This window comes from Alosa pseudoharengus, unplaced genomic scaffold (assembly GCF_046254945.1).
Source record: "Alosa pseudoharengus isolate Yale_2024_CS ecotype anadromous, Long Island Sound unplaced genomic scaffold, YU_APseudo_1.1 YU_APseudo_1.1_scf_10, whole genome shotgun sequence".
Classification (NCBI taxonomy): domain Eukaryota; kingdom Metazoa; phylum Chordata; class Actinopteri; order Clupeiformes; family Clupeidae; genus Alosa; species Alosa pseudoharengus.
The window spans coordinates 33,023,816-33,041,596 of NW_027468565.1; the positions used below are offsets into that span (position 1 = coordinate 33,023,816).

Consider the following 17,781-nt stretch of genomic DNA (forward strand, 5'->3'; position numbering starts at 1 on the left):
TTAACTTCCCATAATTTCAATATTTTACAACAAATGCTCAGAATATGTAGCCTAGATGCAACGAGTGTTTAGTGAGTAGGCCTAAGCTTGATGAACCATAAATGAAAGGTTTTCTTAACATTATATTAGGACATTATTGCCATTAAACACTTTTACAAAAGTATAGGCCTAGCCTACAGTTAACACTTAATGACCTAGCAAATGTCGGCGACTTAAGTGTGGGATTAGATAAATAGGCACTGGCAGGTGCAATAGGTAAATAGTAGATATCTTTGCGTGTTAGCACAAGCAGAAGCCTGTAGGCCAATAAAGGCAAGCGTGTTTGCCACTTACATTTCTGACGTCTGACACTTCAAACTGCTGCAAGTGCATCACGAAAGGTCCCGCCTTAGACCATGTTAATGGCCAATCGTAGACTAGGATTTGGGGGTGACACCTGGGGTGGCCAATCGAATCTCAAGGGTGGCCTGTGCCACCCGGAGCCACCCCTCTGGCTCCGCCCCTGCCCACAGTGTAGCAATGTATCTGCCTGGCGGCTTTATCTGTTGGCTACAGCAAATCTAGCTAGATAGAACCAATTCTGTTCCGTTTCGATTTAGTACTGACAGTGAAAAATCGTCGGAAAAAGGTCACATGGCACACACACACACAGACAAACACTTTCATTACACTTCCTCTCTACCATCCACCCACACAACTCAATCCCAGTTACTTGCTCACCTACTGCTCAAACACTGCCTGTGTTTGGTAGAACCTTTGAATTTGGAATTTCTATGGCGTACAGTAGCTGGCTATAGTGCCCATATCACATTTAGGTCCACGGGGACCGTCTGGCCCAGGTTCCCGATTCCACCCCATCTCTCTCTTACTTCTTGTCACTTTCTCCACTGTCTTATCAAATTAAAGGCATAAAAGCCCAAAGCCAACAACAAAAAAATCACAAATATCTCAGTGAACCTCAATAACATCAGTAGATGGTGAGGTATTGGGTGTGTCTGAATTCCATTCCTTGTACGCATACTTTTCTTCATTCCACAGTGGGGAGAAGTTCACCTTGTCTTGCATACTTCAGGTTGATAATATTTAGGCAGATCAAGTTTCTCACACACTGAAACTTCAAATATATGATTCTCTTGTTCAGTTCTGCACTGGACTTGAATTAGGAACCTTGGGCATAGATATTTAAAAAAAAAAAACACACATACAATTTTGTCTATTGATGACAATGTGGTTAATTGAAAGCTCTGTCAGTCACCTTTGATAGGTTTCAGCAAAATGACTAAGGGCTCTATTTTCATGATCTGAAATGGAAGTGTCTTTGCGAAAAGCGCAAATAGCTTTGTGGGCGGATCTTGGGCACTGTTGCTATTTTACCAGCGGGATAAATGACTGTTGCGCCCGACGCAAATCTAAAATGGGCTGGTCTGAATTAGCTACATCATGGGTGTGGTTTGGGCGTAACATGCAATAAACCAATCAGAGCGTCATCTCACATTCCCTTTAACAACTGGTGAACTTGTTCCATGGCGGATTGCTATTAGTATGATGATGCCTAAATATAAATTATTGAATGATTCTTAATTCTGACTACAGAAATTGTGTTCACAGTACATGAATTTAGATGGTAGACAAAGGCAGACGGTGTACTATTTGATATCACAGGGGCCAAATTGTATACACTTTTTTAATTATTTAAATATTTAAGGACCTTTGTTTATGAGTATGTGTGAAGAATGACAAAGATTTATGGTTACATATGTAACTGTAGTTGTTAGTTCCTGTTTTCAATAAATAATTTTTAAAAAATGGCTGCTATGGTCCCAAGGGGTCAAATCCGATGTGCCTGCAATTCTAAATCTGATCAGATCCATTTTGTGTGTTTTTATACCAACTTGCAAGATGCTTTTATCACAAAGGGATACATTTTTGTGCTTAACTGTCTTACAATATAGTTTTAACAGGATAAATGTTTGGGATAAAAAAGGTTGATTTGTAAAGTGACTCCATGCTCCCTTGAAAAACGTATTGTGTAACGAGTGTTTTCAAAATACATTATTTAATTTTGATACATAATATGGCTACTGTATTTTGTAGTTTATTTTGATACATTTAAAATGAGGGTATTAGGTATTTTATTTTATTGCCCATCCCTACCTATAGGGGTGAACAGCATGAGAGATCCCAATATAAAGTCTTAAGTAATCCCCCAGATCATCCATGTTAATGAATTTCACTGATAATGGTGGAAGCTTCATATTCACTAACTATCATGAGTCTATCAAACTAATATACCATAACAATTAGTGATATAATGGGACTCATTTTTGCATGACATTTTGGCTTATAACCCCTGTGGTGCATGAGAAAAATGAGATGTACATGCTGAAGCCGTGGATGTCTTGTGTTGGCTGCAATTTTGACGCTTTCCCAAAAATCAAACATGTCTTCACATTCACAGTATGAATTATTGCTGAGATATTCTTTTTTATGCTTTTTTTGCAGTTACAGGGAGTAACAAAATCACCCACATATATCCTTAATGGTTCATGTCAGCGTTATTTGGAGAAATATCTGAAAGAATATATGAAAAAAAAAATCACCTCCATGACCTTGATAGAAGTGTGTTGATAGATACTTGAAAAAGCGAATCTTTGGAATTTTTGGAAAGCGAATCTCCCTCCCACTCATGGCAGCAGAAAAGACGGCCACATGAGACCAATAACAATGTGCCACCAACAGAAACATTATAGGTGTGATAATAAGTAATAATAGGCATGAATATGACTGTAGCCTACTGCTGTGCTACTACTGCATGGGTCTATAAAGTACATTCCATTTTTTAGTTATCTTTTTTTTAGTTCTTTTAGTTATCTTTCTTGAAGGGTACAAAGTTCCTTAAAAATAACGGAAACAATCGGTTCTACCTAGCTCGAGTTGCTGCAGCCAACAGCTAGAGGCCGTTACAGTGCTACATTCTGGAGGCATGTTCATGAGCCCCCAGAGTGTAGCACTGTAGCTGTTGGCTGCAGCAACATGAGCTAGGTAGAACAGGTTGTTTTTTTGTTTGTTTTTCTGTACCGACAGTACTCTATGACCTTGTGGAATCGCTGGAATTCTCCTTTAAGGAGCTGGCCCTTGAGACATGAAAAAAGGATGATGGGCTTACAGCGTTAGATCAAAGATAAAGTTTGAAGTCTCCTTATTGTACCATGATCAAAGAGTTGGTTAGAGTCTCAGTGGTCATCTCTCCCAGATGTCCTTAGTGATGTCCAGTGTGTCTTCTGATGTCACTGTCTGGACAACTCTCCTGGATGTTCAAGAGGCCCTCAGTTATACCACTACACAGGGCTTACGTAATCATATAGAGTTAGAGTTGCACATAACAAGCTACACATTTGGAAACAAACCATATTAAGGAAACTAAAAGGGTCATTTGAAACACTCAAACAGATATAGTGCTTTATTCTTTAAGTCCGAACCCACCTAAAAACAACATCTCAAGCTATTGTCGGTCCAGTCGAACTACTTATCAATTTCTGACTGGATGAGAGGCATTCCAGAGTGGGGATATCCCAGGACATCCCCACTCGGATCCTACACCTACAGCTGACCACAGCCGTGGTTATATCCTTACAAACCTCACTCTCACTCATGCCATATTGTGTAACCATAACCAGTCCAAGAGATACCCAGCATGGCCACTGGCCATCACGTTCCTAATGGGTCAACCCTAAGGATTTCAACATAGAGCTCAGCACTTTCGCATGCATTGTTAAAGCAGTTATATTCCACACTAATAGTAGGCTAGGCCTTTTACATTGCATGTGAATCTTCACCTCAAATCTTACCAAAATCTCACAAGACGAACCAACCTCATGAAACCGCAGAGGCTCAACAAAAGCAAAAGCAGTAAACAGAACAGGCAGATCAATAACCAACAGCAGTAAAAGTATAAACTAGAAAAAGTACACCATATTAAAAGTACACCATAAAAGTACACCATAAAAGTGTTTGAACAAAACTCCAGGCTCCTACCGGTAATTTCTAGCCTGGCTGTCACCGATCAGACCTATTAATTCAAATGTGATTGTAGATTCGTCTGGGTACACCCAGGATAGGTAATATCCAATCACTGTTAAAATCGCTGTTTTGATGATAGGTCAGATATGTGTGACATAGTTCTTCTTAAATAATGAAAATCTTTGAGCTGCATTCTGTGTATGAAAGGTGCTATACAATTTAAACGTATTATTATTATTATTATTAGTTCCTGTAATGGATGAGAGTTTTGCCAAAGGATTAAGAAGGAGCACAATAGCAGTCTTGAATACCAGTCTTATAGCAAAAAATAGAAGTCATATTGATGATGGGTCAGACATGTGTAAATATATAAGTTTTTCAAATATTGTTCAAATAATGTCTGCGAACTGATTAACAGAAACATGTAAGTGGAAATACTCTTTTACATTGGGATTGTGAAAACAAATGAAAGTAGCCTGAAAACTCATGACATTAATGACATAGGCATCAATCAATTGACGCTAAGAGGAACTGACCTTGCTTTGACCCCATCACACACACACACACACACACACCAACACACACACACACACACACACACACACACACACACACACACACACACACACAGCCTGAGGATTCAAGAAGAAAGTCAACACGTGTGATTGGCAGCGAAGGTGTCTTCAGTCTATAGAAAATGCTTTAAGGTCAGGGGAAAACAACTAATTATGTAATATCGGCAGTTCTTGAAGGATAACATACTACTGTTTAAAATGTTAATTATGTTATCACGTTACTTCTTTACTACAAGCAGAACCATTCTAACAAGTCATAGTGTATTGGTTAATCCAAAAATAATGAATTTAGTCAATACATTTCATAGTAAAAAGACTGCACTGACCATTTCAATGGCATAAGTAATTGCTTTTGAGGCATACACTAAGCATTTTGAGCAAGATACATGCTTTTGCAGGTTATCCACTATGCAGTGCAGTTTGCACTAATTGTTTTCAGAAAATGTACTAACTGTTGTGCAAATGTTCATTATGATCTGAGAAATGCACCAAAGCAACTGAGAAAAACTGTACCAGGCTGATGGAGCGTACAAGGACTTGAGCAGAACTTCAGATGCTTCCATTTGGCCCTCACCAGACTCACACCAGCACAGGCAACAGGCTGAAAGAGCCTTTAGCTCTTTGATAAGCTAGATAAGCTTCACACTTCTTTTTTTTTTAACTTAGGTGCTTCTCCACATGGTAGAGTGCTCATCTGAGTGATCCCCACAAACTCAATTGGAGAGTTTCTACACATGCCCAGTTTATAGCCAGCTTACCACAGGACACGAGGGGATGATGAGAGCGGCAGTGCCAAACATGATGACCATACACTTGATGGTACAATTTCAAGATTGACCTCTCATTGGACAAGAGCCCAGTTAGGGCTTACTGTTGCCTACTGCCAACTAATTTTGCTTTAAAACAAAAGATGCAAGGGTATGCCCTTGGTACCAGCATTATTTCAGGGGACACGCTTACCTTAAAAGATTATGAGCTGTTCTGACAGACACATAAACTAATACTATGTTTTCTAGAAGGTCACTATAGATCCAATGGTGACTCTAACCATATACATACCAAAATCATGGCATTTCAGAATGACGAATTGACATGTGTGCCTCTAAATAGAAAGGTTAGCCTAAATAGCGTTTAGGAATGCACAGAAAGGCTTTAGGTCGACCAAACGCGGATCATCATCACTCCAACGCACAGGAGAGGGAAAAAAGGAGGAGGAGGGCAGGGGAGGAGATGAAGGGAACGTAAACGCCCGAGAGCAAGTTCGCGCGCAGATCCTCCTCATTCAGTGGGACTGTTGAGCGCGGAGCTCCACGGATTACACTTTACACAGATCCGTCAGCTCGCACGGCTGCGGAGCACTCCTATGTCCAGGGCGCGCTAAGGGCTACCTACCCTACTATACCGACGGCTCAACGTTTCGTAAGCGGATGCAAGAAAGCACAAGGGGAGAAAGACTCAACATAACCTGCTGCTGCAAATAGTTCCTCCTGGGGTCGAGAGCACAGGTGAGATTTCTTTGACTTCCACAGGATTCGGTCTGGGTTTGAATGTCTTAGCTGTTGACGTGCACCATCAAATAACCCGGTTATTTCACTGTAACAACTTCTAGGTAATAGTTAATACTACCCTATGGCACCATTACAGCCGTCACTTACTACTACTACATCTACTACTACTGCCGTCACTATCATTAGCCTACCAGTAAATTACACTATCAACACCAATAATAATAATAATAATAATAATAATAATAATAATAATAAGACGTAAATAGTTTTACTGTGTATGCTAACTAAAAAAACAGTACACAGTAGCTATAAAAAACACAATTTTATTTTATTTTATGTATTGCTTTAAACACCTGAAGTCTCTTGGCATTGCCTTGCAGAGTGCCGTCTACACGAATAACAAAGGTTAAGCATTAAAACATAAAACCAACAAAGAAATAATTTGTGCAGGCAGACACCAAAGTAACATTTGCTTGTTTTTTTCTTAGTTTTCACACTATAGCCGCATGTTGCCAACGCATGCTTGAATTGTCACAAAAGCGTTAGGCTACCATCCTCTGTGCAAAACCAACATTCTGCAACATTCTGTGTGGTAATCGAAAGAGTCACTGTAGCATTGGTTTTATCGCTATATCTAATCCAGTTAATGCGATCCGCTTGCTTTCTGTCCGCTCTCGTTGGTGCCAAACACGATGGCTGCATGCGCTTTGTTTACATCGGAGCTGCGCGCGGCATGGCGCAAGGCAGAACGGAGAGTCGCCAGCTGTAGAGGGAAAAATGACATAAGTGCACTTTGAAGAACAGGCTATTCTACACCATCATACGAAATTATACTCTGCTCCAAAATTAACCATCCTAAAAAATGTAAAAAATAAATAAATTAAAATAAAATAAATTAAAATAAAAACTTCTTGCTTTTCAAGAAAATAAGCAGCGCGGCAGCACACGCCTGTTAATTAAACTCATCACACTTTGCGCTGAAATGTCAAGGTGCTATCACAAGCTTCTGCAGATATAATTATCTCTCTACGTATGTGTGGCCAGAGCAACTAACATAGTTTTAAAACGAAATCACAGGCATAGATAAATTAACATGTTGCCTACTTGTAAAGGTTTAATTTTTGTAGCCTATAAGTGATGTCAGTAGGCAAGGTTTTAGAAGCTTGTGAGTAGCATAAGCTATGCACAGTGAATGAATCGCCTTTTCTTATTGAAGTATAAGGAAAAGGGCATTCGTTTCCTATAGGGGCTCGTTTTAATTGGCTCGTTTTCTGTATGTCTGTCTGTATTCTCTGTATATTAGTCACACACAGGCGTGCGCTGTGTGCGCTACAATGTTATGGCAATTGATTTATGGAGGTATTTTACACTAAGGGCACAGCTGTTGTTTTATTATATACCGTGATGTGTATGTAATGTGTGTGCCTGAAGAGGCAAGTGGTTTGGTGAATTGTTGTATTTGTTGGATGCAGTATTCTGAAACCTGCCTTCTGGCCGATGTCTGATGGAATATTTGTCCACATGTCAAACGGCACAAAAGGCAGCCTGAGATTCAATGCTGTCAGAGGCCAAGCTTGGATAAATGCACTTTCCAACATGAGTCAACACTGTGTGTGTGTGTGTGTGTGTGTGTGTGTGTGTGTGTGTGTGTGTGTGTGTGCCTGTGTGTGGGTATGCCTGTGTGTGTGTGTGTGTGTGTGTGTGTGTGTGTGTGTGTGTGTGTGTGTGTGTGTGCCTGTGTGTGGGTGTGCCTGTGTGTGTGTGTGTGTGTGTGTTTGTGTGTGTGTGTGTGTGTGTGTGTTTAGTGTATTCATTACCACTGATAGTTATTGTGGTAACTCTGATGTCACTCATGAAATCTTTATTAGTGAAGGAGTCATGGGGGCTTGATGTGAAGGTTGTGACAGCTGGAAGAAGAAGGTTCTTTGTGGCTTCTTTGTGTAGTCACCTTTCTGATACAACCTCACTATGTGCCAAGTAAATCTGAAAATGAGCTGTGTTATTCAGAGTGTTGGTAGATTATGTATCCCGAGATTATGTTGCTGATACACTCTGGGTGCAACCGGAATAGGATCAAATTGAATGGCTGAAACCAAGAGGGAAGATCCCTCTGCTACCACGGAGGCCCCAAATGGCAAACGAGTGGCATTTTAATCCATGCAAACAATATTTATTGTCCAAGGGCGCACATCCCGACACCTCCTCATCCAATGAATGCCTACATTCGTCTCCGCCTTGACACACAAAAGGCCGGCGGACTGGCACAGGAGGAAGTGGAGCAGTGATAAACGCATGGCTCCTGAGCGCGGGCCTTAAACAGCTGTGAAGAACTGTTAGTTTAATTAGGGTACGTGTCACTCATGACATGGCCTGTTTGTGTTGGTTCAAAGGGACTGGGGGCTGAGGCCAGAAGAATGCATCTTGGAGGTGGTGGATTGGTGGTGGGAAGGTGGGATGAAGAAGATGTGTATTTAAAATACACACACATATATACAGTAAATTATGTCAAAGCACTAGGGTTAGGACGCTGCAAAACAATTAAATGGGTTATTTGGAGAATAAATGTGTTTAATCACTGGTCTAGTGTAATAGACCAGGGGGCATGGGATCCTTAGGGGAATGAATGTGGGATTGATTGCCAGCGGAAAGCTGGTGGGGGGTGATGGGGCGGGGCCCCATGTGAGGGGGAGGGGCCAGCCACCAATAAGAAATAAATCAAACAAATGAAGGTAGCGGGCCGGAGCACAGGCCACGCAATCCTCAGGGCGCAGGGCCAAAGGCACATCGCTAATCTATAGCGCAGGGCTCGTATAGAGAAAAGGGCTTTAGCCACAGGCAAGCCCTGCTTAGTGCCTCAGATGATTTAAGGCTGACTCTAAAGGCATTGCTCACTTTAACTTGCCTTGTAGCAGCTTTGTACCTAGGAGGATTTCGGATGTGCGCGGAGCGTCTTTTGAGCCACCCCCTCCCTCCCTCCCTCCTTCCTCCTCGGGCCCAATCCTCTTCTGCATTTTCATAGTAAAACACAGTGACAGCACAGGAAGAAAAAGGCCGCCGGGTTTACTGGCTGGCAAGTAAAAGGCTGTTGATTTGAGAAACATGGAACAGTGGGTGATCTATTAGGTCTTTCTGCACAGTGAAAAAGAGAAGAGAGAGAGAGAGAGAGAGAGAGAAGAAAAGATGAATCAGTTGAGGGGAGACAGTGTGCTTCTTTAGCCCTGCTGGGCAGTGCTCTCTGTCAAGCTGCCTTCAGCCAGAAGAGGAGAGAGAGGGAGAGAGAGAGAGAGAGAGAGAGAGAGAGAGAGAGAGAGAGAGAGAGAGAGAGAGAGAGAGAGACAGAGACAGAGACACAGAGAGAGAGAGAGGGTCGTGGCAGAGGTCTGGTCATGGCTGAACAGAGCCCACAGGCACAAGGGCTGAATCTGCAGGCACTTCACACCGCGGACTAACGGAGCTGGGAACGGGAGAGGCAGTGACAGAGAAACAAGAAAGGGGGAGAAGAGGGAGGATAGAAGGAGGGAGTGAGAGATGGAGATAGGAGAAGGAAAGAAAGGGGGGAGGAAGGAGAAGGCAGGAGAAAGAGGTGTGGAGAGAAAAAATGAGAGAGAGAGTGAAAGAGAGAGGCAGAGATAAATGTGTGTGTGTGTGTGTATATGTGTGTGTGTGTGTGTGTGTGTTTCTCCATTCACTCTATTGAGAGGTAGAGAGTGGGCTAGCTGGCACGTTGTGGTGTCTGCTGTAGCGTTTGAGTAATCCTCCTGGGAACACTCAGGAGCTGCCAAAGTGCCATCCAACTCCTTTTCTGTCTTTTCATATCACTCCTTCCCTTCATCTCTCTCTCTCTCTCTCTCTTTCTCTTTCTTGCCTCGTCTCTCTCTCATGCACACACTGTATCTCTCTCTTTCCCTGTCACATGAAAAGCATCTTCACTTAAAACCCATCCAACACAACTGTAGTACATACAAACGTATGCAGGGGTGCGTTCAGAGGATGGATGCGCTTTTTTTCTTTTTGTTTCCTGTTCAGTCCCGTTTTCTCACGTTCTGTCGGGAGTGCTAAAATCTGCAGCGAGCTGTGAGCAAGCCTCCTCCCATGGGCACCACTAACAAAGGCATCTGTTCATGTGTGTTTGCGGACGGTAGAACAGACATCGTCTCCGCTCAGCCACCAGCAGCCAGCATAGAGCGCAGATCTCAGACGGCCACAGTATAATTCCCCACACACGCACATTCACTTTGCAGTTTACTTGGCATTTCAAGGAATTCTTTGTGTCTGAGGGAGCATCATTTTTATATCATGATTAGGCACGTAGCAGCATTTGTAAAATTATATATGATTAATGTGGTGTTTCCACTGTCAAATCTCCAGGAAGTTGCCCAGTTATCCAGGAGTGGAAACTACATGTTACAGTATATCGAAGGGAAACAAGGACAATAGTACGTTTGGGGGCCATACTTTCAATTTAAATTCATGATTATTCATCTGTCACTATTTGTCATGTGTAATTGAACATGAAATAGCCCAAGTGCCATCCATAAGTAGTACACAGAGTTAGCCATTCTTGTCATGGAATTCAATGTTGGTGCTTATTTAGTCAGTATATTAGTTGTCTTATTGAAGGAAGGAACACTTTGACTTGTCCTTCCTTTCATAAGTGTAAACCTACTGACACACAGTCTCTCAACACAACATCAATTATTGACCACTTGTACAAGAGGAAGGTGATAACATGGTCAGATCTCCAGGACAAAAGGCCAGGCATGAGGGTTTACGACAGGCGAGTGAAAAAGCCAATACTGTCTGTCTCACGTGTGACTAGCAGTCCTGGCACTGATAAGATCAAAACTGAAGCGTGTCAGGGCGAGAGTAAAGCTGTGTGTTTCCCAGAGCGCGCACACACACACACACACACACACACACACACACACACACACACACACACACACACACACACACACACACACACACACACACACACACACACACACAAGCAAGCAAACAAACAAACAAACACATAATGACAGTATACAGTTTGATTGTACAATATCTAATTCATTTCTTTCCAATCTTACCACCATGATCCAGCGAGGAGGGCTCGGGCTCTATGGGTTGAGGGGACGTTCAGTGTGTACTGTACATGTGTGTGTTCCATGAAGGCGGTGGGGAATGTTTTTGCTCCCTGTCTCTGGCAGCACTGACGATGCCCTGTAGAACAATCACTCATTGTCAGACCAGAAATTAATCATAATTAAACCAAATTACGAAATCATTCACAACAAGCCGGTGTGCTGCTCCAAACAGATCTACTCAGATTAACAACCACCATCTGATAGACGTAAAGCTAGGCCTCTGTTTACAGTGCTCAAATAAGCCACACATACTGACCATTGTAAGGAAATCTGAGGTGAGGTGAAGGAGGCCTCCCGAGAAGGAATACAAAGTAACTTATGGTCGTGAATAGTGGTACTCAAGTATACATTCCAATGCAGCATCTGTTTCTTATAAACAGCATAATGGACACAAGCAAATGTTTTTCCTACCCTCTTTTCACTGCCCAAGTTGACAGAGAAGAGAACGAGTGTGAGTTCAGTTTGATGTAAAGCTCTCAGATGAAGCCCTAGAAGCTGGACAGTGCCTCAGTGTCCAAAACCGTCTTTGAGAGAGCTACCACCCCCCCACCCCCCCCACCCCCCCCATTTCCACCCTGCCGTACCCACTCTCCCCTCAACTGCCCTCCCTTCTCAGCTCAGTCCGTAATGGGCTCACATGGCTGCTTGGTATGCATGTCTGAACTCCAGCAGTGCTCTCTGCCTCTCCCCATTCATCCACCCCCACCCCCCCCCCCCCCCCCCCGCTCCCCGTCCTCTTCTGAAAGAGAGACTGAGTGCTGGGAGCCCCGAGCTCGGAGCTCAGAGCGGAGCTGAGCTGCCACAAACTCACTTAATCGCTGAGGGCTTCATCACTTTTACTCTCCTTTATCTGGATGGGAGTTGGGGTGGGGGGTGACATGCATGAGAACTCCAGCACCACAGACAATACGCGCGATTCGGTGGGGGGGCCCGGGCACCCATGCCCTCCTACAGCTCCTTCCGGAGGGCCCCTTCTTCTCTACACCCCCCTGCTGCCCCCCCCTTCCCAAACTCAACCAACCAACCGCCATGAACCCCCCCCCCCCCTTCAAAAAAAAAAAAAAACATCCCAAGGCCGAGCCGACGGAGCACACAGCCTTGTTGTGTTTACCTCCGGGCTTGTCCAGCGGAACACTAAACAATTGCCTTCATTGCCTGTTTGTCAGTCCACCCCCCACCCCCCCTTCTTTTGAATGGCAGGGGGTAGAAAAAGAAGAGGAAACAATTAAAAGCCCCTCCTCAACCTTTCCCAGCTCCCTGGGCCCTGTGAACTCGCCCGGAGCCTCTAAACTGCCCCATTATCCTGCAGGAGCTGGCGTGTCCCAAGAGCGCTTCGCATCAATGACTGTCAAACACAGTGGGGTTTTGTAAGAAACTTGGCTCACCACACCATGCACTGGTTAATTAGGATCCGCAATCTTCCATCCGCCTGTACGTTCGTCCATCTCTTCCACCTATAGTCGCTCTGAGAGCTCTGACTGCTCAGATCTGCCTCCACTCTCATCACTCCTGTTCCCATCTTCGCTCCCCTTCTTTGCTCCTTGGCTTGCCCAGACTTCCTCTTGGCGTTTCATATTTGCTAACTTAGGGAGAAGAGACACACTGTTTGTGAGCTTTCTGAGAATCAAACCAATGACCTAGTGCCAGGCCTGAGTTTGACGCCATCTAGTGTCAACTTCGAAGCAATCTTTTTTTTGTTTATTCCACAAACGATGCTAAAATAACTTTCCCCTGCCACAAATGTCCCTTAGGACATACAGAAGTGTGTGTACACAATGTAAAATAAACTGAGACATGGACATCAGACACAACATCGCTTGACCATTTGTTGCTCACATTATCTCACTGCTCAAGAGTAACTAGATATGAAGAGTTTGCGGCAGCGGGATTTACACATTTCTGTTGTAAAAGGGGATTACTGCTGCCTCGGGGATTTGAGGGAATGTCTGCCTTTGTGTCTCAAATCTCTTTTCAGGGTTTAGTACTGTAGAGAGGATGAACAAGCGTCGGGACATGCGTTGGCATTAAAATAAACCATCGCGCATTATGGAAAAAGATGGAAGAATCCTAGAACATAACAGAAAAAAAGCCTGTAATTAATTGGTTAGTAAAGGGTCTTGAGCGTGATGAAGTAATGAGATTATGGGAGGAATCCTTGCACCTTCCGTGGGGGCTGCCCCCGTAGCATTCCAATACTTTGTTGAAGAAATATTTACATAGTTTGACAAAACATGCGGCGAAGAATTCCGGGGAAAGAACAACATGGCCAGCCCCCGGGGAAATTCACACGGCGTGGCCAACGGCTGTACACCTCGCCATCACGAAGCAGTGTTCCTTTAACGCTGTCAGCTTCGCTCTACCCCAGCGTTACGGACGGCCCCTCTAGCCAAATACTTTATCGTCTGCACATGTGTGTGCTTTGAATGCTTGTGGTTCTGAAAGGACAGCGGTCGGCATGCTGAAATTGAGCAGAGTAGAGCAAGAGTCCTGATTGTAGTTTCTGTTTTTGCAGTTTTAGGCAAAATTATGTCAATTGATGGTGGCCTAATATAAGCAGCGTTTGGGGGTTTTAAACATTTCGACACAGCCATCGATCCCAGTAGTGGAATCCATTACGGCGAAACATAGATGAGGTGTTGAACACAGACATAATGGGAGAAGAAAGAGAGAGAGAGAGAGAGAGAGAGAGAGAGAGATGGGGGTAATAAATCGCTAGCTTGCGACATGAGCGTTGGCGTTGCAGAAAGACCATCTCATTTAGTGCTCGGGGCTGCTCGTGCGCCGCCTCTCGTTCCCGATTTTCGTGTGGCATAAATCATTCATTCGGAATTGGGATTTATTACAGATGTATTATTAAACAAAGAAATATGTGACAAGCTGTGATAGTGAAAAAAGTACAAAAAATGCAAATGAATATGCTATAGAACACTCGTGTATTCATGTCGAAAGTGCAAAGCAGCCCACAGTTTGATTCAACTGTCTGTGAAACCTAAAGATCATAGGCCAGTGCTCTCCTCAGATGTGTGCAGTGAGAGCTCTATAATGGTGCAGTGTTTTAGAAGGCTCTTCCTGGATGGGCATTTTTGGTTTGGTGGACGGACACAAAGGGGTTGCTGGAGGAATGGACTAATTGTTTATAGTCTGACCCAGCTTGCCTTTGTGAGTAATTAGTGAGGGAGCATCCATCCTCCTCGGCCTTGTTATGGTCCGATTCAAAGACCAATGGTGGCCCCTCGAACCCCCCCCCCCCACACACACACACACACACAGACACACACATACACACACACTCACCAGAATTGCAGAGGGAGATTTATGCATGTGCAAGCTTCAGCTTCTCTTGTTCTCTCTTGCTTTCTCTCTCTCTCTCTCTCTCTCTCTCTCTCTCTGTGATGGATACGGAGAGAGTGGGGGTTGATAAATCAGAGAACATTTAAAGATGAGTCCATGTCATTACTTCCATAGGTTTTTGTCAGCTCACTTATCAGCTGACATCTTTAAGCCCAGCCAGCTTCTATAGCATCCCCCCTCCCCTTGCTCTCTCTCTCTCTCTCTCTCTCTCTCTCTCTCTCTCTCTCCCCATATCCCCATCTCTCTCTGAGGCATGTGCAGTGAGCTGTGGGGGTAGGGTGGGCTTGCCTGGCTCTTTTTAATGAGCTCCAGTGGGGATGGAGAGAGCCGACCCCCCCCCCCCCACACACACACACACACACACACACACACACCACCACCACCACCACTACCACCACCCCGCAACCCGCAACCGTCACCATTAAACAGATGCACCTCCACTTAATGATATGTCTCCAGCTAGCTCCAGCTCCTGTTCCTTCTCCAGCTCTAGTGCAAAAGATGGGTAAGGAGGACTGTGGCGAGGAGGGAGGAGAAGGGACGAGTGGGGGAGAGAGAGGAGGCCGCTCTTATCAGCGTGAGGAGGATGTTAGCGGAGTGAAGTGAAGGCCTGAAAAAAGGGTGTCAGCAAGTGACATCAGAAAGGAAGCAGCTTCCATCTGTTTCATCTCTCTCTCTTTCTCATTTGTACCCCCACTCTCTCTCTATCTCTCTCTCCATCTGGCTTCACTCTTTCTTTCTCTCTCTGTATCTCTCTCTCTCTCTCTCTCTCTCTCGCTCTGTGTGTGTGTGTGTGTGTGTGTGTGTGTGTGTGTGCACCAGTTTCCCTTGCACCATACCTGTGTTGTGACTCTGACAGCAGCCCATTCTGACAGTGTAATCAAACAGCCATAGAGAGGACAGGGGATAAGCGTGGGAGAGGAAGTACAGTAGAGGAAAGAAGGATGGGTTATGAGGAACAAATGAAGAGAAAACTGAAAGAAACAGAGAATGAGTGAGAAAGAGAGAGAGAGAAAGAAAGAAGAGTAAGTGAGGCCAGAAACGGGATAGGATACTGAGTGGGTACATCCCAAAACTCTCTTTCTCTCTCTCTCTCTTTCTCTCTCTCTCTCACTCACTCACTTGCTTGCCGCTTCATCTCTCATATTTGCCAGATGAATAGGAATCGACCAGCAAATCACCGACAGCCACTCTCAGGCATAATGGGTTGTTATTAACACATAATTGCTGTGTGTTTGCTCACATCTGAAAGACCTATCCAAGACCTATCTGTCCGGACAGTGCGTAGGCATCAGGATTCCCATAATTCACTCTAATCACCAGCTCATTACCGCAACAACGAGGTCACCCCAAACAAAGAGTAAACTTTGTAGCTCTGCGAGAAGCATATATGGCTCAGTCATGCATTCTGCCATCGCCGTTTCTCCAGGAACGTTATGAAAATGAATTGTTAATGAAAAGAGAAAGGTAGGCCTATAGGAGATATCAGAAATGCTTGGCTCCTCTGTACCCTGTAAACTCTCCATCAAAAAATCGTGAGAAGTTCACTAATGTGTTGCAGTGTTTCTTTTCCGGTTGGCACCGCCACATTGCCATCAATTGATGCTGCTCACTGGACGCTGCACCGAATGAAATGTGCTCTGTGTGCAGATTGTGTGAGGACATTAACATCTGTAGAAACTCTAACTCAGTTCTGAGCCGTGGGAAGCAGTAAAATGAATGGAAATCAAATTACCATGCCATTGTTATGATTGAATATGTTTCCGTGGACGGCTAGAGGAGCATTTAAGAATGTGTCTTAATAGCAGCATGTGCCCTGCTGTGACAGGGCAGTGGATCTTTGGCTGAGATTATGGTCATATAATCTACTCAAGTCTTGACATTATGGAGTGATTAGCTTAGATCCAACTGCCCTGTGTCTTTTATTGTCCAGTCTAACATCTAGCATTACTGGGCCTCATATTTCCGATCTGCCTCAGATTCTATATGTTAATCATCCTCTATTTATCCTGTTCTGTATGTAAAGGTAGTATTTATTGTCGTTATTTGCTATTTATTGCAGTATTTGAGCCTCATTTTGTGCACTATAGCTTTAATGTCAGTCCTTAAATTTAAGTTGCTTTGAATAAAAGCATCAACTAAATAAACGTAAATGAAATGGGGGAAAAAAATGCAGTTGAACCTAAACAGGCATCTGGATATGTTTTCCTTTGTTTGTTTAGTATGATGAGATTCCCTGCACTGAGATGACCCTATCTGAGGTCACCAGGCCTGAGATTGACCATTGATCTCTGGCCAGTGCAGAAATCCTGCAGGGCAGAGTGTGTGCAAAATGACAGCTCCACTGCACTGCATTGATCCACTGACCATACATTTTTAATAAGTCCAGCCAGTCTCGGGCTCAAATTAGAAGCATGGTGTTAGTGTGAGGGCCGCTGGAGGAAATGCATTACAGTAATGATAAATGGCGACAGAAATAGAGTCGGCTCGGCACGCTTTGTCTTTGTCAGTGCCGTAGGAGTTTGTATTGAGTCAGTGTTAACTATGTGAAGAGAGGAATATGAGGAAGTAGAAAAGTCTGTGCAAATTTATATTGTTAACCTATGAGTCCGGCAAATCTGCTGTGAGTTCTATTTTTTGCAGTAATGTGCTTTAGCTTCTCAGTATTAAGTTATCATTGCTTTAATGGAAATTCACTGTCTGAGTGAGAAAAATGAACAAAATGTCTCTGACACTGGGTTATATGATGAGTAACTGCAACCAATCAGCACTCCTTTTGCAACTCACTTGTGCGTCCATTTGCAAGTGTTGTTAAGGCATCTTAAAGCATAAAGCGTGTCTAAGTGAAGCCACATATGACCCTTAAGTATCTTTAGCAACTCTTACATTTACGTTTACATTTATTTGGCAGACGCATTTATCCAAAGCGACTCACAGTAATGGAATAACATTTAGGCTATTAACATTTAAGCATTTTTAAATGTACACTTTTAAACTACAGGGCTACAGCTACAGTGTTAGAATAATATTTAACTACAGTGCAGAGGAGAATATAGCTAGGGGTTATCACTGTATCACTGTCAATATTAGTGCTAGAGGATAGGAGTACCTACATAGTAAGTACTAGTGGAAGTATGGATGAGGAGAAGTGGTAGAAGACAAGAGAGGGAAGAGAAGAGAGGGAAATATAGCGGGAGG

The 17,781-nt window shown here is 43.7% G+C and overlaps 1 protein-coding gene across 1 annotated transcript in view; it reads left to right on the forward strand.

Moving 5' to 3' along the window:
* The first annotated feature begins 5,971 nt into the window (after positions 1–5,971).
* The window catches only part of slc1a2b (solute carrier family 1 member 2b), a 30,641-nt gene continuing 18,831 nt past the window's right edge, over positions 5,972–17,781 (forward strand). Inside the window, exon 1 of the mRNA XM_076302139.1 lies at positions 5,972–6,100. The gene's annotated coding sequence lies outside the window, so the exon portion shown is untranslated. The remainder of the gene's footprint in view (positions 6,101–17,781) is intronic.